The sequence below is a fragment of the Rhinolophus sinicus genome, chromosome X (assembly GCF_036562045.2).
Source record: "Rhinolophus sinicus isolate RSC01 chromosome X, ASM3656204v1, whole genome shotgun sequence".
Lineage (NCBI taxonomy): Eukaryota > Metazoa > Chordata > Mammalia > Chiroptera > Rhinolophidae > Rhinolophus > Rhinolophus sinicus.
Window position 1 is genome coordinate 113,615,205 of NC_133768.1, and position 23,435 is coordinate 113,638,639.

General features: G+C 39.7%; 1 protein-coding gene and 1 pseudogene across 5 annotated transcripts in view; both read left to right on the top strand.

Annotated features, from left to right (window-relative positions):
* The window catches only part of AR (androgen receptor), a 196,219-nt gene that overhangs the window by 47,737 nt on the left and 125,047 nt on the right, over positions 1–23,435 (top strand). The gene's annotated exons all lie outside the window — the stretch shown is intronic.
* Positions 16,797–17,289, top strand: LOC109437500 (cofilin-2; annotated as a pseudogene).

The window sequence follows — 23,435 nt, forward strand, 5'->3', positions numbered from 1 at the left end:
TAAACCAAAAGCAACAAAAGAACAAGACAAACAATTGAGCTACATCTTAAGGGAAGGAGTTGGATTTCAAGGCAAGGGTTGTAAGAAAAGATCAAGGCAAGACTGATCATGGTCTTTATAGAGGAAAGTGAATTGGATAGACTCTGGAGGAGATTTTGAGTAAGGACTTCTGGAGATAACATTACAGAACAGTACATTTGAATCTTCTTCCAGAGGGAACCCCTATTGACTCTTTTGAAAGAGTACCTGATTTGGATTCAGACATATCTGCATTTGACCCCTGGCTTTGGTACTTAAAAGAACTTGGGTAAGGATTGTTTTTACATTGGGTTGTTTACTGGGTAGACACTCAATAAATGTTTGATCCTAAGAAAATTAATTGCTGTTGTCAATAGCAATTGAATAACTTGGGCACTGTTCACTGAATAACTTGGGCACCGTTGATAACCTTTTCTGAGGAATCAGGCACTAGAGTTGAGGAAAATATAAGAGACCAAGAGGCACATTCCTAAATTCTCTCATATTATCTTCCAAATCAACTAGGCGTCTCTTTTTCCAAGGCTGGCTTATGTAATTATTTTTGTATAGAGTAGGTCCTTCTCCAGTGGCCATACTCCTTTCTGAGTTAGACTGTGAGCAGCAGTATTTTCTCGTTATCAACCGACTTTGGAGGGCATGAACTCAGTAGTCTCACTGGGGTCACTTCAGCAGTGAGGAATTATCTCCCCTTTGAAAAAGTATAAGAATTAATAGCAAAAGATCTATTCATATCAGGGACCTCAAAATTCTTTATCATTTCATATCAGCATTCTTAGCAACAACAATAAGCCATATGGATGGCGTTTCTGTGGGGTGGAACAATGAAATAGATCATGGGGTGATAGAACTAGTCATTGGGCTTCTTCAGTGAATATTATCAATTACCTCAACTGTAACAATCACAGTGGTTAATGAGGTCAGTGCTATTCAAGGCTTTGAGCCCCGCTTGAGACACCTCACTGCTCTTTTGCTCTATGACCATAGTCTATTGCTGCCACCAGTAAGCAGCTTTAGAAACCACATACCAGGCCAGTCCCAAGTGTGTAGATATGGGGAGAGGGTGTGAAGAGGTCAAGGCAATCCATGGCCAGTGCCTAGCCCACCTGTTGTACAGCTCTGGAAACACATGAATTACCACGTATACTGTATCAGTGATAACAGACACTGTAAGTTTGCACACCTTTTCTTTTGTCACTTTCTTCCAAGGCCTCTTTGCCCTCCTTTTTTGCCTTCAGCTGACCATCCACTGTTCCTAATGTGGCTTCTTCCAAGGGTAGTTGTATTTTAATAGGGGGACTTTTGAGTGAGAGAGAAAACTCAAGATCCAAAAGATAAATTAATAAAGATTGAATTTTAGGAATTAGCGAGTGTGTGAGGGTAGGTATTTTGGGGAGAGGAGAACCTTCCATGTATCCCTCAAACGGTGGCTGGCAATTATAGCCTCTTCTACCTCCATATCAGAGCATTTTATGCTCTGCCAATTACTCCCCCAACACAAACACAGAAACATACACCGACTCTACGCTTCAACCACAGAGAATTTCTATTTCCTTTCCCTTCTCTGTGGCTTTGCATGCTCTATTTCCTTCTGCCTAGAAGCTTCTTTCCCTTTCTTTCACCTGCCAGAATCCCAGTTCAACGTCACTTTCCTTACCTATACCATCTTTGTCCATACTTCCTTTGTCCCACCTCCTCTTGTGTTGAGTCTATTCATTCACTTGCTACAACTCTCTGAGGGAAGCAGTTGCTCTCTCCACCTCTGTGTCTCACAACTCTGGTATATAGCAGGCACTTTGGAAATGTTTGAAGGTTGAGTGAATGAATTCATGAATGACCAGTGCCGTTTCAAGCTCCCAGTTTTCCCTCTGAAAAGGAGAACCACACAAAAACTCCTGATTTGGGAGGATGAATTTTGGAGGGTGAAGATGTTTTATAGGTGCATGCACAGACCGTTTATTGTTAAGGCATGGTGGAGTTCCATAGTTCTTGTGTGTTGACTGCAATGTAAGGTGAGCCCCACACATAGTAAAGCGCACTCCAGAGCCGGTGGTTATAGAATTGATCCCAGCTGTATTGCTTCTCCTTAAGGCTGGGCTAAGAAATGACACTGCCCTACTTTCTGCCGTAGTAAGAGGTTGGGAATTCACCGCTGTCGATTTCAGTTCATTTGTTGATTTCCTTGGCTTCCTGGTGAGAATACAAGAGTCCCCCATTATCCTCAGGGGACATGTTCCAAGACCCCAATGGATGCCTGAAATTGTAGATAGTACCAAACCCTATATATGCTATGATTTTCCCATACACATAAATACCTATGATAAAGTTTAATTTATAAATTAGGCACAGTAAGAGATTAATACCAATAACTAATAATAAAATGGAATAGTTATAGTAATATACTATAATAAAAGTTACATGAATGGCTTTGGAGCTATTAAGTAAAATAAGGGTTATTTGAACACAAGCACTGTGATATCATCACAGTTGATCTGATAACCGAGAAGGCTACTTGCTGAGTGACTGATGGGCAAGTAGCATAGTGTGCAGACGCTGGACAAAGGGATGACTCAAGGCCCGAGTGGGACGGAGATGGACAGTGCAAGATTTCATCACACTACTGAGAGTAGGGCACAATTTAAAGCTTATGAATTATTTGTTTCTGAAATTTTCCGCTTAATATTTTCGAAATGCAGCTGACCATGGGTAACTGAAACCGTGGAAAGCAGTACCACGGATAAGCGAGGGCCGCGGTATCAACACCCCTGCACTTCTCTGTAGCACTGACACTTACAAGACCCTTCCTTACCTATTGTCCTATTGAATACATAGAACAATCCTACAAAATAGGTGTTCTCATTTTCCAGATGAGGAAAATGAGTCTCAATGAGGTGAAGTTACTTGTTTAAGATAATGCAGGTAGAAAGTGGAGGAGGCAGGAGCTTAACCCAGGTCTTGCTAGCTCCCAGTCTATTGGTCTTTCTACTGGACTACACTGGATCAGCCAGTAGGCAGTAAAATTAGGTGGGAAATGGAGTGCCATGTGTGATGTTTGCCTAAATGAGTACATCCTTGCTGGAAGACAGTCATGATTTATGCGGCATAAGTATTCATTAATGTTCATTTTATTTATTTGGCTACCCATATGCTTCCGAGGGGGAAGGCAAGCTAGGGCAAGTGCAGACAAACAGCCATCAAGTTTGGATGCTTTCTTTCAAAGTGGGGTTGCCAGTTTGAAAAACATACTTCTTGGTGATAGGAGATGGCTTTAGTATAGATTTTATTCATTACTGCAGCTACATGGATGGACATTTTCCAATCTCTGAAAATATTTGTGGGTCCTAGAATATTTTCGGATTTAGACACACTCTTGAGCACCATCACCACATTTGGCATAACAAGGAATTCTACTAGATTGTTTCTGGGAAGGCTGCCTGGTATAATGGAAAAAAACAATGGCCTTTGAAACTGGTTAGATTTGAGTTATAGTCACTCCCAGTGTGACCCTAGGCAAATTATTTAACTTCTCTGAACTTCCTTTTTCTTCTTTGAACTGGAATGTAACAGTGCCATCTTGCCTGACGGTTGTGAGAATGGAAATGAGACCCAGCACCAGGCACATAGAAAACACTACGGAAAGATCACTTGTCTCTTCCCGCACCCCAGCCATCCTTCCAGCTTTAGTCACCCACAGGCATGCATTTCAAAGCCTGCCTGCTGCTCCATGCTGACACTCACAGCTTGTAAGATGAAATTTCTACTCTTCTTTCTTTCAAGGCCCCCTGTGTTCTGCCTCTCCCTCAATTCTAGGGGCCCCCAAGATGGGCAGTACAGGATGTTCTGCAGGGGATCAGAGGCTGTTACTCAGTCTCCTGGCCAGCACTCCCAACTGCTCTTTGCACACTCCATATGAAGGCGTAGTCCAGGTTTCAGAGCACATATGCGTCATGCACTGTGCTGCCTCTTGTACCCAAATCCAACTCAAGGGTGAAGAGACCAGGCTCAGACTTGTCCAGGGAGTAGATTTCCCAAGCTGCCCTTGTTCCTGTACCATTTGATGAAAAGGGGCGCATGATAAACTCGATTGGACTTTACTTATATACGCTAGAATTAGAGTGATTGGTGGTGCCTTCTGTCTTCTAGGGCTCCCAAAGAACTTTGCAAGGTAATGTGACAAGCACTGAGGCCACACAGGCCAGTGCAGCAGCCGCCACCCAACAATTCGCAATTAGTCATGCCCAGCCTGGGATCATCAAGCCTGTTTTTATTGGAAGAGCAGAGAGGGAGGGAATGTTAGCTGGCAGCTTCCCCGTGTACCCTTTATGAAAATGCCTTTGGCTCTTCAAATTTCACCTGAATAACCAGCTCAGGCGAAGTTGCCGCCGTCAAAAATCAGAAAGTGATGGTGCCAAGCTGATGCCATGGTGATGCCTGAGGACGTTGACCAAGTAGGCATGGCCTCACAATTGGTTTTTGTCTTCCCCCTCCTTTTCCCACTTCTGTTCTTTTTCCACCCGTTTTTCCTTTTTCTCCCCTCTTCCAAATGTTCTCAGGAAGAGGTCAGCCAAGGGGTGGATAGTGTGTCATTTTAGGGTGACCCCTATTCTGTCCACCTTTCTCATTCCCTACCATCACACCATTGCTTTCACAGAAAGGGCAGATTTGGAGGTGAAACTGCAGTTGTACCCCAGACTTCTTCCCCTTTAGTAGCACTCAACACACTTGTAACTACTTCCAACTTTCTTATTCCACCAAGGTACATGAAGGCAAGGGCTATGTCTGTCTTGCTCACCTCTGTCTTTGGCACTTGGCAGGTACACATAGTAAATCCTCAAATATGTTTGTTAACTATAAGCTAATAAATATTTAAGAACTCCATTGCTAGTGTCTTACTCGTGCCTTGGTTGTAAGCAGCCACCCACTGTCTCACCTGTAGACTACCTTGTTTGATTCCATATCCCCCAGGCCAAATTTTAGCTCAAAACCTTGCAAAGTGTATGTTAAAATGAAATAAACTACCCCCGCCCCCCAAGGCCTTCTCATTGGTTTGGATTTGAGACTAGAGTTGCATTGACTTTTGTTCTGATTGCCTCTGGAGTCCTATTCTGTTGTACACACTTCTGTGTCCCCTGGGAGTCCCATGAGGGAAAGTTTATCATGGATACACATTTCAAGGGAGGCTGAGCCTTTCCGTCTGTGTCCCAGAGATCACTGCCTGAGCCGTGCTCAATAGAGAATCATAGGAGTGCTCTCAAGGCAAAGCGGCCTAAATTTAGACATGGCAGCTGTGTTTTGGGTGGCCTGGTGGGTGGGATACAGGCAGCCAGTTTCTCCTTTTTTTTTTCTTCCTTCCTTGCTTACACAGCAGAGGGTGGAACCCAGCTTCTGGTAGAAGAGCTGGAGTCTGGAGCAAGCCGCTGGTTCCTGGTCCTGACTGGGTGACGATTTGATATTCCAGTAGAGAAGCTTCAAAAATATTTGGGTTCCCAGCCTCATTTGAAGTTTCATAATTTTAAAAGAGAAACTTGAGGCCTGACGGAACCCTTTTTGCCCTCGCAAGTTGATTTGTGAGCTTTTCAAAACCACAGCGTCTAAACTACCAACACTCTTACTCTTTTCTTGTTTTGTTTCCTTCCTCTTGGCAGGTATTTGATGATAAGCAAGAGCTTCATACTTGCTCTCCGTGGCCATAATGGAGCCAGGTGTTTGATTTAGGTCTTTAAAGAACACATAACTCAAAGACTAGGTTGGTGCGGGGGGAGGTGAAGGCTCTTTCCTTTCAGGGTTAAGCAGAAAGAAGAACTTAGAACCCAGAGTGAAAACCTTGAGTTGTCCTGTATATCTCTGGCAGAGATCCATTCTTTGCTGTAACAGCATTTGCTCAGATCTTCTCATTGGAAGATCTGCATTCAAGGCCTGGCTATACCAGGCATGCATTTAATGATCTCAGGCATGCATTTAACCTCTTTGAGTTTCAGTTTTCTTCATCTGTGGGGTGAAAATGATGGCAATATTTATTACCTCACAGGGTTGATGGTAACAACTAACTCAGTAGGGAGAGAGTGAAGTCAGATAAAGCACAGGGAAGCATTTTGTAAACAGTAAAAGTAAAATGATGTTATGATCTAAAAAGCTATCCTTATTTTCCCATCATACTCTATTCTCCCCAGACTTCCATTTTCTTGTGTCTTGTACAGCATGGATCATTTAAAGTGATCACTCTAAGATGATTCTGGATAGTGTTGGATTGGGTGACTTCTTAAGCTCTCTTCTAGTTTAGGACTTTGTAAACTATGCTTTTTCCCACCCTTCCAGATTATCCCAACTTGGGAAATCATCTTTTAAGACAGAGTGGAAATCTGGAATTCATCAGTCTTGATAATGTCTCTTCAAGTGTAATCGGAGATGGTCCTCCTCCATTAAGTTCTGGTGTCTGAACAGTGTTCAAATAAATAGTAAAATGTAAATGACAGGAAATTGGCTGAGTTCTGAAATCTATTTTTGCTTAGGGTAACAATAAGCCTGTAATGGTCACTGTGACTTGATTTGCTGTTTCTGTAATCTCACACTTATCTCAGAATTCTCCTTCTGCTTCTGCATTTTATGTTGGAGTTTCTTCCAGGTATCAGATTCAACTTGAAGCCCTCCACGTGTATCCGCATGGGCCATAGGCCTGAAATAAATTAGTCTGAGGGGGAAAAAGTGAACGCTGTGGGCAAGAAGCAAATATGCTACTAAAAACAGAATTTGGGACCACAGCTCTGGGCCTGGAAAAGTGACCTGTCAGCTTGTCATAGTTCACACCAGTAAGTGTGGGGTGGGTTGGTGGAAATTTGTGCTAGCTGGCTGCATGAAAGAGAATAGAGAGAGTTGAGTCAGAATACATGTCTCTGTAAAGCTGAGTGTAAAAGAAACTGAAAAAGAAAACACATAGAAAGAAAAATGACTTTGGAAGTAACAGGATTATCACATGCTCGAATGTGAGAAATAAATTGGAGGTTTTGAATTCTCCTGAAATGTTTTCGAATTAAGTACTCCTTTTTGACTCCCAATGCAGCAGGTTTGGTTCCCTTCGCTGGCTCCCGTGGTAGATGAAAGCTGAATCATTAAGGGGGGTTTGGCTGGGTCGGTTGTGCCCCTTGGTGAGCATTGTGCCCCCTCTCCAACCCCAGTGAGGCTTAACAGGGCTCCTGAGGATACCTGTCTGTTACACGCAGGTGCATGAGTGTAGTCATCGCTTAGGACTGATTAATCCAGCATAAAGTTGTCAAAGGGGCTTGGTGGCATGCCTTGGGCAAAGCTGTGAGATGAAAACCAAAGTCTTTACAGAGGTAGAGGATTTAGAAAGAGGCACAGTTAAGCTAGGAGATGTTAAAAGATAATATTATACCTAAATAGGAAAGTGAGGTGATATATGAATTTAAAAGACAATATTATACCTAAATGGGAAACTGAGGTGATATATTCAGGAGTGACACTTTGCTGATGTGGAGCCCACTGGAACCCGTACTGTGCTGTGTGACTGATAATCGGTTTATTAATAAAGAACTTGAAATCGGCCACTTTAGGTACATGTGGGCATGTGAGGATCTGTGCCCACCACTGCAGAGACACGGGCTAAACAATAGGTAACAGTGTAAACACAATACAGGAAAATCCAGATTTATACAAAGAATTAGGGAGCCATTATCCTCATTTTCATTTCCTGGAAGATTTTAAATAAGATTCCTTTTAAATAGGAAGCTCCCTGAATACATTTCAAATAGGTTTGATTTCTATACATTTACCTCTCTAGGAATTGTAAAATAATGAACATGTAATTCGGGAACATATGGACGTAATGCGTTTCCTTTCCTACATTTAACATTCTTACGAGATTATAAAATTGATTGCATATCACATCAAGTTTCCTGTTGATTTCTTGCTTTAGCAATATTCCTAGAGACATGTAGTTTTTTTTTTTATCTACTAGATATGATGGGTAAGAGTGAAAATGCATCTATTTAAATTATACCAGAATCAACTACTTATAAAGATTTTTGTAATATTCTTATCACTGTAGAGCTTTGAACATATCTTAAAAAGAATAGTTAGTTACCTCTACCAACTGTATTTCATTGAGTCGTTACTAGCAACTGATTTTTGATAGCTCTTGTTTTCAAACTATAGCAATGTGAATAAATGGAAAACTAAGAGAGCACAAGGAAATGCCACTGAAGCATTTCTATTAAAAAAAGAAGTAAAATAGTGCCAAGAAAAATAATATAATCGAACTAACCCAAATGTCTACAGCATAACTCTTTTACTTTGATCATGATTCTCTAATTCTGTCTACTTCAGTCCATTCCCAGATGATTTAGGAATCAAAGTTCCAATGTTTCATTACTGTTAAGACTATTGTTTTACTTTTCACTTTAGTTATTAAAAGGCACATCATTTTAAATTCCCTCAGTCAGACCCCTTCACATTTGATTTCTTTTTAACCTTTTTTTTTGTTGTTGTTGGAGCCCAAGTCATCTTTTTTGAAACAGACCTTCATCTTTAGCTTCTTCTCTGGCTTCTTTCCCTTACTTGACTTTCAGAACTTCTTAGACTAGTAGCTTTGGGGCTTCTGTGATTGGTCCCACTAGTAAGTTTCTTTAGGTGATTTCTTAGTAATACGATCTTTTAAAAAAAAGACCCAGACTGTTTTGTTAAACAGCCAGCAGAATGTTAAACCATTTCATAAAACAATGGGAAACGCACATGGATTTTTCCTCAATTATAAATGTTTTTCCCTAAAAAGTAAATTAATATCTTTATCACACTGAACATATTTTACAACTCATACATAGGTGATTTTAATTTTAGAAGGCACATAATGCATTTAAAGCAGTAGTTAATTAATTTTTCATATTAATTTTTAAGAAAGGTGACTATGTCTGCCTATTCACTTAACTCCAGGAATCAAAAGCCTTTAATCAGAGAGAACTGAAGAATGATTTGGACATTTTAGATCTTTGTTAATCTTTCGGAAGAGAGCCATTTCCAATGCAATGGACAAATTATGGATAATTGGAGCTGTTTTTCCCATAATATATGTGGTATATTATACAGATCCCTGAATAAGCAGGTCTTGATAATACTATTATTTAATAAAAATTGAAAAAGAATTATCTCAACAACAAACATAAATGTTTCAGCCAGACAAGTATTTGTAGCTTAGCATTAACAAACCAAATCAATCAATCCATCATTCAGTCAAACAAACAGAAGAACTTGTAGTGGTGGTTGTTTCTATTTTAAAGTACCACAAAAAAATTACTACAAAAACTTGCATCAAAATTGGTGTGAGAAACTTAAAATATTGGCTTATGAGACCAATTCACTCTTCAGCTTCTTCTTCCTATCTATTAATAATTAGGAAATTAAAAATGTCCCTACTTTTTCCATTCCTAAATCATTTCCCAGTATAGAATTCGGCAGATTCCAAAGGAAGACAGTTACCATTTCAGACTTGCACAAGTTGTGGCTTTCATTTAGACTAGAATAGCTGTTAAAGTAAAATGACCCTCACCAGTGCTTAAATCTGACTCTTAAGACATTCTGAGCAAACAGATTACTTGAAAGGTCTTACTTGGCTTGAACACGTAAAGTACTGTTAATGGATGCTGTGTCACATCTAACGCTTCCTTAATAATTCAAGATTTAGAAAACCCTCATACTGAGTATTGACAAATTTAGCAATAAAATGAGCTTGAGAAAAAGATCCATGGCCTGCCAAAGACTATTTTTTTTAACTTTTTAGAAAGGTTATAGGATGGTATATATAAATTTAGATAATATCTATAAATACTGTACAATGGAAGGTATAATCTTAGTTTTGTAAACCTATCTTCATATTTCAATCTAACTCAGATGAAGATTATTTTAAATGTAAATTATCTTTTTTCTCTATGATTATTATTTTTTGTAAGCTTCCCATGGAATTCACAAAATGCATGGGAAGGACTTTTGACATCACTGGTCATGAAATTTCTGATTTGGTGTTGGATTTCAGAGAGTGACTGTTCCATCTATTCACTTAAATTCAAACAGTGAAAGACTATTTATTCCAATCACTGTATATGAAATTTTATATTTTCTAGTGCTTTACTAATCCTAGGGATCTAGAATACCTTCACTCTTTTCCTTGTTTTGCTCTGGGTACTCTGGTTATTAAAAAAAACTCTCTTATTTTTCTTCCAAACATAAAGAAGGGGGATTAAAATGCTATTTACTTACTACCAGCATAAGTGACATAAGTCAGACAAAGAAAGACAAATATTTATTTACTTCACTTACACATGGAATATAAAAAAAAAAGATTAACTTATAGAGACAGAGTAGAATGGTGGTTGCCAGGGGCTTGGATGTGTGGGAGATGTGGTGATGATGGTCAGATGGTAAGCTGCGTAAGTCCTGGGGGAGCTAATGTACAGCATGGTGACTATATTTCGCAGTGCAGTACCATATTATTACTTGAATGTTGCTGAGAGAGTGGATCTTAAATGTTCTCACCACAAAAAATGTAGCAATTATGTGGGGTGATGGAGGTGTTAAGTAACCCTATTGTAGTAATCGTTTTGCAATATATACATGTATCAAATCTTTGAGTTGTATACCTTAAACATACACAATGGGATGCATCAATTGTATCTAAATGAAGCTGGGGGGAAGTTACTACTAGCATAATGAAGCTCAGTGGTTCTCATTGAGGTCAAGTTTGCCCCCCACCCCCAATTCTAGGACATTGCAGCTATGTCTGGAGATAATTTTGTTACCTCTGGGTGGGACAGTGCTCCTGGTATCTAGTGTAGAGGCCAACGATGCTGCTAACATCCTATAATGCACAAAGCAGGCCCCCACAACAAATGGTTATCTAGCCCCAAATGTCAGTAGTGTAGAACTTTAGTAACCCTGTGCAATGGAATCCAAGAAACTTGGAATGTAGTCTCGAGTCTGGCACTAACCACCAAGTCATTTAACATTTCTCTGGGCCTCAGTCTTCTCATTGCAAAATGATAGATTGAATTTTATGATCTTTAAAGAATTTTCCAGTATCAAATCATATAAACCTATGAAATCTCATGATGGTCTCTTTCCTATCAGGGAGAAAGTTTCCTTGATGACTCCACTTTTTTCTCTGTGTAGCCTACCAGATGATGTATTTATTTATTTTGTTTTTCAATTAATTTTTATTTTTCAATTAATATATACAAAGCATTTTGAAAATCTATTTTATACAAAACTATATTATTTTAAATATCTGATTTTAATAATAGTCTAAAAATCTACCTTGGGCTTCATATGCATTTAAAAAATATACTTTAATCATATTGTTTGCTTAAAGGATTCTGCCTGTGTTCAGTCTGTGTGCATTCAGTTTTCCCACACAATCCTGTAAGAAGCCAGCCAGATGGATAATTGGATTATTATGCTACATGATCTTCACATACTCATTTTGAACATACGTAGATCAGTGAGCACCACACATTACATTCCATTTCTCTGGAGAAAGTGATTGTGTCATTCCTGCAGAAATCTCATTGAACAGCCACGTGTGGGGATCTTTTCTCAGGCAGTTCAAACAATAACGCAGTCCCCAATTTGTGCTGAAAAGTAATGATTGCTTTAAGAGCAGTCGTTCTGGTTCTCTCTCTAGGTAGCATAAGTCAAGCATTGTTCTATGCAGTGAAATAGAAAGATAAGTGACTTGCCCCAAATTACGTAGCTAGGAAGTAGTTTGCTCAGGGAGTAAACTTCTTCAAAATATTATTTTATGAAAATGTAAGAAAAGCTTCTGGCACCTCTCTTGATCGGGGGTCAACAAACTTGTTCTGCAGTGGCCCAGATAGTAAATATTAGGCTTTCTGGGCCATATGGTGTCTTTCACAACTGCTCAACTTTGCTGTTATATCACAAAAACAGCTATAGACAGCACATAAAACAAATGAGTATGGCTGTGTCCCAGTACAACTTTGCAGAAAAAAAAAAGGGTAGCGGGCTGCATTTGATGCGTGGTCCATAGTGGTCCCACCCCCGCCCCTGAACATTCCCTAAGGTCCCATGACCTTGTTTGATATCTCCATTTGCCCTTCTTTTCACCCTTTGGGAGCATAGCTAAGTTGAAAACAATTGCAGTACTTGTAATAAGAACAGATTTATAACACTGGGATCCTCAGATCACCAGAAATTAAGCTCCTGAACTTTTACCTCACAGCCTGGGCAGTGCTCTGAGTTGCTCTGTCCCAGCCCCACCTTTGGCCCCTTCACAGAAGCTGACACACAGGCCTTCCAGAGATGTATTTGATGCTGAATGCACAGCAATTGGCTCCTGGTGGCCCATGACTATCTGCTCACTGCTCTGGTGACTCCCTGCCAGATGACTGAGGGCCCTACTCTTCCAACACAGAGCTGTCTGCTAGTCATGGCATTGAAACCGTACATAGCCCTTGCTTTTAGGGTACGTGTGTTCGAGCAGGGTTTGGTGGAAGAGGAAAAATAAAATTATCTAACCAGCACTTAGTAATTGGACATGGATTCCTTCTGGATAAAAATCATCTTGGCAGACCAAATAGACATTTAATAGTGGAAGCTTGTTGTAAGGCACAGATGACCAAGTCCAAGATGCTTTTCCTACCAACTTACCCACAGTGTTTACGGCCTTGGGCAAGTCACTTCTCTGTGAGCCTTCGGTCATTCATCTTGGAGATGGGGATAATCATCTTAATTATCCTTCAGGATTCTTCTGAGAACTGAAGGAGAAAATGGATGTGAAATTGCCCAGCACTGCCACATGGAAAGGAGAGGAAAAAACTGAGATAAGTGTGTCATTCGGACAGCAGTACACAAAGTGCTGCAAATCTGCTGCTTAAATGAGCACCTCTTATTGCTTTTTTTTTTTTTTTTTTTTTTTTTGGTAGCACTTCGTAGCAACTCATTTTTCTTCTGATTAGAACAGTAACCTTTGGCCCTTTGCTGAGTTTACCTATAATAAGGTAAAATAATAAAACAATATTTGAACTAATGTTATATTACATTAGTTCAAATATTATTTTAGTAATATGGTATTATTTGGCTCCAACTAGAGTCTCGGCATTGTTCCCACTGTCACATCAATTTCTCCACTTTGTTTCTACTCAAGGCAAAGTTTGAGGCAAAGAATGTTCTCTTGTGATACTAAGACAGACGTGATGGTAATTTATGTATCAGCCATCCCTGAGTGCCTAACTGTGGAATGAACACAGTAGAACCCTTGGTCTCAGAGAACTCAGACTAGATCCATGCTCTCCAGTGTGTAGCCACTAGCCACACCTGACTATGGAGAACATGAAATGTCACTAGTTCAAATAAATATGTGAGGGATAGAGTGGGATATGAAGGGAACTACCCACAGGAAGGTAGCCAAATAAACCAGAAATGATAGTAATTGGAGAAAAGGGCTATCTACAGAGAGTGCCCAAATAATGTATACACATTTTAAGAAAAGAAAAAAAACTATTAAAATTGTATTACTCAATATATACCGATAACGAAAGATGAATACAAGTCACGTTTGACTTCTGCAATTACAAGAGGTGCTCAAAGTGGTTCCCATCAGTGTAATTTTAATACAGTTGTTTCCTTTCTTAAAATGTGTATACATTTTTTTTGGCACACTCTGTATAGTTAAGGAGGTGGGTAGTGTGTGTGTCATTACCTGTTCCTATATACGCTGCTTTTTACCTACTTGTGGCTTTGGTGGATGCAGTCTCATCTCTAAGTTATATAGGTAATGATGCTAGGTAGATATCACATGTTAGAAATTTAGACTGTATACGAGTACTTACTCATCCATAAGAGTACAGGATGGTGGGAAATAATTTGGTTCTTTTGCTACATGGGAACTGCAAGAGCTTAGTGGAAAGATTCATGGCATAGTGAGTTCACCCCTGAAATTAGACCCTGAGACTGCTTTTGATTTAAATGGCTGGTTGGGAAACTGGGTTCAGGTCACTTAGTTTAGGAAGCCCACTTTGAGCAGTTTGTAAATCACTAACACTGTGCTTCAATGTTGCAGTCTATATCTGTCTTCCAGTTATTAGAGTGGAAGATCCTTGAGAAGGATGATAGGTGTTTTATTAATCTCTGAACCTATACTTGTCCCTCCCACCTTGTGCCTAGTCCAGGGCCTGGCACCAAAAATGTGCTCAATAAATGTTTATTCTATAATAAAAATAACAGAAATCCATGAAGTTTATTATTTGACAAGTGAATATAATTTTAAAGTCATTTTTCTACTACTTAGAACTACAAGTGGATTTTCACTTTAGAGATTTCACAGTACTGATTAATGTATTTCAAAAGAAATGTGAAGCTAAATGACAAATCTGAATGATGAGTTGGTTTTATTTATTTACTTTATTTGTCCGAAACAGGATTTTTACATGTTATTGCCTACAGAAATTGTGAAATAAGTTATGATAACTCATAGTATGGAATACTATGCAGCCATTAAATCAGGCAGCTATGCATGTACTGACATACTATATTGTTGAGTGAAGAAAGCAAATTGGAATCACTATGTTTAGTATCATCTGACTTTTGTAAAAAGAAAATCACTACATTTGCATGTGCATAACGCATGTGTTTATATGTGTGTACAAAAAGCTGGTGCAGAATGTACCTCAAGTTGTTAAAAGTGTATCTTCCTGGGGAGTAAGATGGAGAAGGGTTGGGCCTCAATTTTTACCATATACACCCTGCATTGTTTGCTTTTCAAAAAACAATGATTGTGAATTGCATTTGTAATCTTTTTCAAAAAATTATTTTAAATTCTGGTACTAGCAATAGAGCAGTTCACTACAAGTTTTAAGTGAAACAAAAGTAATTAGGAGGAAAACCAGCTTTGATTAAATTGGGTATTTTGGGGACATATTTGTCTATCAGTTCAGCAATGGTCACTTGAAAAACAAGATTATTCAACAAACTCTGCTTAGTTCTTATAAATTCTCTAACAGCACATCTGATTTTTTTTGTAAAAAGAGGTATTTTTATATTTTTAGTTATTTAAGTTTCAAGTGCAAATTGTGTGTGCTTTTAATGTAAATTAAATGGATGACTTCAGCCATATCACCACAGGATCAGGGGTTATGCAGCAGCTAAAAGTCTGTACCTTTTCTAGTTATTTATCCATAAACTGGGGGAGAGAAACACATTTTGGGTCCTTTTCCTTCCCAAATAATTCCCTGTCTTTCTAGTACAGTTGTAAGCTGATTGACAGTAAAGCTATGTATCTTGTACCTTGTATTTATATCTTAGGATTTCAGGTTTGAAAGAAATCTTACATGCCATCTATTCAGTCCAGTCTGTTTTCTTTCTGATGCTTGGAATTCCCTTGCAGTAGGAAATACTAAGTGTACAGAGTAGGCACTCAACAGTGTAGTTACTTAATTATTCAGAAAGGAGATTTTTTTAAAACCTCACTGTATAGTAGGTACTTTTAGGTTTATTATTTTATTGTTTTCAGACCTGCAGAAAACTAAAAAAAAAAATTCTCGTTTAGAGTCAAATGTTTCTGTGATTGACTACTTCGTTGGTTTTATTTTTTCAGCTCCTGTCGTTAAATATAGATCCTTGAAAAGTTCACCTTTAACCCAGAAGAATAGTACAGAGTGATACGTGAGAGGTAGGACCATCAGCTGTTTCAAATGAATGGGAGCTTGTAGATGATTCAGTCCAACCTCCTCATTTTACAGATGGGTGAACTGAGGTCCATAGAGTTAAGTTGAGATAGCCGTGATCTCTTTAAAATTTCCTGTAGACCTTTTACATGGCCATAAATAATATATAATTAAAAATGATAACCCTTATTTCATATTTATCGTTCTGTTTTAGAATAATAAGCTAAACCATCTCTACCCAGTCCATTTTAATACAAACATATTTTACCCAGATTGAATTTTTGTATTTTTTCCAGAATGCTTAAAATCTGTCCCACCTAGTTAAAATCCTAGCCTCAGTAATAACTCACTGTGGTGGGCAGAATTCTAAAACTGCCCTAGTGCCCCTGTCCTGATATGATCCCCTCCTCTCTGAGTCTGAGTAAAACCTATGAATGTGACATCATCCCCATGATTACCTTATGTTGTATGGCATGGTTGGTTTTACGAGGGGTCTAGTCACACACGCCCTTTAAAAGCTGGGACTTTTATTTACCTGGTAACAGAGAAATTTGAAGCTTGGAGGGATTTCATGTGCCCATGGCTTGAAGATGGAGGGAGCCACATGGAGAGTGCAGCTTTAGGAGGTGAACCCCAGCTGACAACCAGCAGTGAATTCGCTCAACAACCAGTGAACTTGCCCCGTAACCACCATATGAAAGATCAGTCTGGTTGACACCTTGATTTTGGCTGTGTGAGAGCTTGAGCAGAGAAGCCAGCTGAACCCACTAGGACTTCTGACCTACAGAACTATGGGATAATAAATGGGTGTTATTTTAAGTTGCTAAATTGGTGATAATTTGTTGTGTAGCAATTAGAAAAAACTAATACACTATGTGATCTAAGGGTAACCATTTATTGAAGGTCTTGTGCCTTGGTTTCCCTTTCCATTAGGACAGGTTGCCTGTCCCAATGGAAATATCCTATACTGCTTTGAAATTGTACTTGTGAATTGGGGCCCGCCCCTCTTCCTCCTCCCAGTGTCACTGAGCCAAAGCCAGAGCCTCTGTGATGGCCACAGCTGCAGGCACTGTGGCTTCTGGAGTTACAGTGCATGATGAAGTCATCAAAGTTTTTCATGATATGAAAGTAAGGAAATCTACACAAGAGGAGATAAAAAAAAAGAAGACAGCAGTTTTCTTCTGTTTGAGCGATAACAGCAGACAAATAAAATTGTAGAGGAAGCAAAGTATATCTTGGAGGGTGACATTGGTGACAATGTAGAAGACCCCTATACATCTTTTGTGAAGTTGCTACTCTGAATGATTGCCGATATGCTTTTTGTATGATGACACATACAAAACAGAAGAGTCTGAGAAAGAAGACCTAGTACTTATATTCTGGGCTCCTGAAAGTACACCTTTAAAAAACAAGATGATTTATGCTAGCTCTAAAGATTCCATTAAAAAAATTTACAAGTATTAAACGTGAGTGGCAAGTGAATGGCTTGGATGACATAAAGGACCGTTTGACACTTGGAGAGCAATTGGGAGGAAATGGTGTAGTTTCACTTGAAGGAAAATCCTTATAAAATGACAGTCAGATAGATGCTGTCTGGATCTTAAGGAGCTTCCGTGTCTCCAGCTCAGTCGATTGAAATAGTATTAGGATTTTTTTGTCCTCCTCCCACTGGATCCTTCCAACAAAATGAATGAAGGAAATATTATTTATGTAAGCAGCTCATCAGTGATTGCCATTAGACTCTTTCAAACTGTTATTTTTATGTAGAACCCAAGGAATGCCTTCCCATCTTACCATAGCCAAAACAACTGGTTATATGCTTCCTTTGCAGCAAGTGCTACAATGTATATGATTGTCAGTGTAAATAGCTTAAAATACTGGAAAGGGTAAGCTAATTGAATGGCTTGAAAGCATTATCCACTGGTCAGATGGTAAACTTTATTCAGTATTATTTATGGTTGTACTCGAGTACAGTTCTGTGAGGCTCCAGCATTCATACACCTCACCTGCCTTGGCAAGTCTATTTTTGTGACATGGCAGCACGGATATAACACTATGCATTGGAAGCACATTTTTGTAATGAGTTGAACTCTTCACCCCTGAAAGGAATGGCAATTAAGTTGTGTTAACTTGTGTCATCAACTTATCCTAGTACCTCAGTGTTCATCCCTGTTACCTGCATATCTTCCCGCAAGAAATAGCTGATATTAATCCCTTTTTGTTTTCCATTGAGAGTATAGTACTGAATAAGTGTAGGAGTTTTATGTTTGCCATATAAGTCTTGCAACACTAAGGTATTTTGAATATTAGTCATGATGGCGATTTCTGTAGAAAAGAGCCTTAAATGGAATGTTGTTTTTGAGATCAAACTCCCCACCCTTACATAAATGGCCATGTTGCAATAAAAAGTGTGACATATTAAAAAACAGAAACATGACTTCCACAGTAATGAAGTGTGTATTATTAATTTTGGTGGTATTACTAATAACAATTTTGATTCTTCCTGGCCTATAAAAATCATTTTCCTACAAAAATAAAAAAGTAAAGGAATGTAATTTTGCACTAGGTAGACCTTCCTTCAGTGTGATCTTAGGGTACCCGGGCCATATGCCTGCCATTCTACCGTGGCAGAGACAACATGAAACCTGGAAAACTGTCCATTGGCATCACATACTCACTGAGAATTCACTCTGTACCTAGCACTGTAGTAAGCTCTGTAGGTGGTACAAAGGGGAAAGGAATCAGACATGGGCTTTGCCTTCAGGTAATGCATAATGTAGTAGAAAATAACATATGGGGGTCACACTAACTATACTCCAAGGTAGGAAGTAAGTGCTCAGTGCCTTTAGATGAACAAATAAAGGTTGGTACGAATTCAGAGGAGGTTGCCTGTCAACTGAGCCTTGAGGAATAGTTAGGATTTGAATAGCAGGAGACAGAGAAGGAAATGCATTCCAACTCAAGGGACAAGCACAAGCAAAGGTGTTTTAACCTAGGTCACATACGGGAATAACAAGTGCATCAGTATCAATGAAATGTAGGTTGATAAGCGTAATAGGAAATGAGTTTGAAAGAATGGATTGGGGCCAGATCATAAAAGACCTTTATTTCTAAGTTAAGGAGTTTAGGCATTATCATGTGTTTTTCAACAGAGGGGTGAACTGATCAGATTTGTGATTTAAAAAGAAAATTCTGGCAGCCATGTGGATAAAGGTTGGTGGTGAAGTATGAAGGATGATAAGGCAGAGACTGGAGACAGGGAGGCCTACTAGGAGGGACAGGAAGTGAGAGATGATGAAGACATGACTTAGGAGAGTGGTTTTGGGACAGAAGAGGCACAATGTTTTAGGGGAGTCACCAGGGTAAAGTGGACGTAGCGACCTAAGGAAGCAAAGTTCAAGAGGTTTCTAAGTGCTGAGACAGGTGGAAGACACACAGCTACGAGTCAGGATTAGTACCTAGACAGTCCGGCTGTGGATCTCTTGTTTAACCATTAGCGTTCACTCCTGAGAAGGTGGACAGCAGGAATAATCAGGGGAAGCGCCCCTGTATCTGCAGTGTGACAGGAGCAGCACTCCCACCCACCCTGCAGCTGCTCTTTGAGTGCAAGCTAAAAGTTGCAGTGGGATGTAAAATGTGTATGTGTGTATATACGTGCTGCACATGCACTACTGCTAGGAATGAAAATGGGGAGCATATTAGGCAAGGCCATTGCAGTGGGGTCTGTGAGCCACCAGCACTTACTGCTCCAAAGAGAGGCCTTAGCAGTCTGGATCCGTGCACTGGGCATTGCCACACTCGACACACTCATTGTCCTCTGAGAGCATAGGGTGAGTCCGTTTCCCTACACCCAAAGGTTTCTTTTGGAATCCACATTGGTTTGTTCTGCATCTGCTCTAAAGATTTGCTAATTCTCTGCTTGCCACTGCCTCTGGCCCCTGGCCCCTGGCATGTATAGCCTACTTCATTGGGAAATATGTAGCACTTACAACATAGGGGTTTGGGAGGCTTCCCAGATAGTTTATGGTAGGATTTGTAACATGCAATCTTAGGATCATCCATATAGATTTCGCTGGGGTGCCTGTTGCAAATGCAGATTCCTGGGCCCCACTTGAGACTTATTGATTGAGGTTCAGGAATTGACGTTTGTAATAAGCATGGATCTTTTTTCAATAAACATAAAAATTATTTGTTTTATTTATTTTTGTTTGCTGTTTGAAATCCCCAAATAATTTAGTTATTGTGCCAGAATGATGAAAGCAGTTATGGTATTGAATATGTTTCTCTGAATGACACCTTCTCCCAAAGATTCTGATATATATCCCCCTGCATCCACCCTGTTTGATAATGCCCAGTCAGGACCATGTACTTAAACAATTAAAGTAGCATTCCCTACTGTTGTTGAAAATTATCTCTCTTGACTTGTAACAGCTTGTGTGTAACTGTGACAAGATCACGCCAAGTTAACATTAATATCAGCATATTCAACCACTGCCGGAAGAAAGGTAGTCCTGGCCTTAAAGGAAATTAAAATAATTCTTCTGTACATTTCTCCTTTTTCTGTGAAAGTTTTATGCTGGTAGTACAATGGTTTTCACTGCCGACCGCCATTGTGTGCCTCCAGAGGAGGGGGCTTGACTTGGTGATGGTAACTGAGGACTTTTTTTTTATCTTCTTTGCAAGATTGATTGTCACCGCCTCTTCGGAACAGTCTCCTTCACTTTAATCCCTCAGTGACCAGTGTAAGAAAGAGAACCTTATGGTTTGGAGCTGGTTAAGTGAAATCCCCAAATAATGAGGGCAGCACCTTCTTCTCTGGGAATGAATTTGGTAGGGATTTCAGTGCATTTAAGGCACCAAAGTCTCAGCGTCAAGCACGCCCAAAGGATTCTCCAAGTAGACTGTGTTACAGACAACACCGTTGGGACTGCCGGTTAGTGTTGAGAAAAGATGTGTGTGTGGTTGTCGGATGACTCACCCTTTTTGCCTGGATGTTTCTACTTTCATTGTGGAAGACTCTGGAGGGTCAGTTTGATGTGCACATGTGTTCATTCCACCTGGAACGTTCTTTATGAGACAGCATTTGTTGAGTGGTTTACCCTTTTGTTTTACAGCCACTCCACAGGCTATGAAATAGTCATCTGGCCTGTTTATTTGTCTGAGGAAAGCAGTTTTTCCCTTCTTCATGGCTGCCAAGCAGCAGAGGGGTAACTCAGGGGAATCATATGATTTCCTTCCATTTCTCCAGAGACTGTTCAGGAACTGGACAGGAACATCAAATCTGAGCGTTACTGGTTTGTATTTGCCTGAAACTGGACACTCTGGATACAACTGTGATACTCTGTTTCAGGTAATGTAATGGGCAGCCCATTGGCACCCCTTCACTGAAGCCAGTTAATCCAGTATGTGTGTGTTAATGCTGCCACATGCCAGCCACTGTGCTAGGCATGCTCTTAAAAGATGATACAAATTTTTGTCCTCTAGGTGTTTTCAGTCTAACAAGGAACATAAATGTATAAATAAATTGCTATTTTAAAAAATGTCATAGTGTATGCGAATATACGGTACTGAAAATGTGCCTAATTCTAAGGGAAAAGAGCGATAATGGAATGATCTCTGAGGAGGCCAAGTGCAGAGAAGAAGGCACTGCAGACGCAGAGACTAGCACAGAGCATGCTAGGATGCTGGGTTCGAGGAAACGGCAAATAGTCCAGTGTTGCTCAAGCAGAATACAGGTAGTTGGTACTATTCTATGCTAGGTTACAAAGGGCCTTGAATGTCATCGTGAAGGTTTTTAACGTTAGCTTTGTCTGGTGAACAGTCTTAGAGGGATTTTAAAAAACAATCTGCTACATATTGAACACTTCTTATATACCAGAAATTGTGCAGGAAATGAATATTATCTTCCCTAACATTAGTTTTCCCCATTGGAGCTTGGCAATTATTCGTTTGTAAGTCATTGGAAGGATTTTCAGCAAAGGTGTGACTTGGAAGATTTGCATTTTCTAGTGATGACTTGGGAAGTGATATGCAAATTGGTGAAATAGAGGTACTGAGACCATTCAGGAGGCTATTGCTTAAAGTGGGGAGAAAGGGATGGACAGAATATATATTGGATGGTTCTAGGCATTGCCAATATGTCAATCTTGAATGAAAGAGTTGGGGCCTTCTATGGGCTCTTTGTGCATATCATTAACATATATGAATACAAAGAGACAGCATGCTGTTTTTGAAAGAACGTGAAGCTGGGAATTAGACCACGAGCGTTCAGGGGCTGGCACTATTGCATAACTAGTTGTGAATCCATAGGAATCTTGCTCTTCTTTGAGCCTCAGTTTCCTCAACTGTGAAATGGGAGCTTGACAGTTTCTAGCTACTTCCTGGTGATGGGGAACAATTGCAATGATGAGGGTGAAAGACAGTGCGCTACACAAATTCTGGTTCTTGAGGCAGCTGTTGTTACTTAATGTACTGAGTGTGGTGCCCTATCACAGACTTGTTATGAGCATCAAATGCAATAATGGATCTGAAAGCATTTTCTTAGCTTTAAAGTGTGACCCAAATGTTAAGAATTAGTAAAAATAATAACAGAGAACAATTCATTCTACATCCAGATGTCCTGTCTCCACTGTGACTCATGTACTCATTCAGGACTGTGCATAAGAACCTCCATTTAAGTAGCGCAGGCTGCATCCCCACGCACGACAAAATCAAGTGGGGCAAGAACAGTCCATGCATTGACTTCTTCCCTGTCAGATTTTGGCTATGGCACTGACACAAGCAGATACCCATTCTACATGAGCTGTCACCAGCCTTGTGCTCACAGCCGGTCACTTTGCCCGAGTGCACACTGAATTTGGGTGCAGGTCCCTTGATCCAACGGGAACCCCAAGTTTCTTTCCTTCCATTCAGATTGGCCACACACACCAGTCTACAAGTTCTGCGCTTAACAGGGCCGCAGGTTTTTCACAGGCCAGTGAGCACCATGAAACCAGGTGTGATCTGTAAACCTAGTTTCACATTGCTTGTGGTCAGTGGAAACACCCTATCAGGCAGACCCCCGCCACAGTTTGCTATTTCCAGTGGAGTTCACAGCCATATGGAAATTCTGCCTTTGGTATCAATGAAATGAAGGTAAAGGTGAGAAGACAGAGTATCTCCCACCTCCACCCTCAAATTTTAAGATAAAGAAGTCTATGTAATTTTACTAACAATTGTCACCCCAATAAATTTAATTAAAAAAAAAAAAAGAAGTCTTCAAACCCTCTGTCCCCTTGTTTATTTCATCAAAAGTATCTTCCTAGCTCAACAGCAGTGGTTACTGTTCTAGGTGGTGCTCCTATAAAATATTTCCATAAACACAGAAATTCTATGGAAAATATAGCCATAGAGTAAATGTGCCATAATGTACCAAACCGTTTTTCTGTTGTTGGGAATCGAATTGTTTTTCATTTTTAGATATTATGAATAACTTGACAGTGAATATATGTCTGTATGTAGCTATTTGCCTCGGTTGAATTATTTCTTAAGATCAATTTCAAAAACTGAGCCTTTGGGTCCAAAAGTATGAGCAGATTTAGGGGTGGGGAGGCCCTGTAATGGCCATAATCCTTTCAAAAAGGTTTATAATAACTTAAAGTGCTTTGAGTAGCATATGATTATACCAGTTTCACTGCAATCTAAACAGCACTAAACATTATCAATTTAAAATGTTTA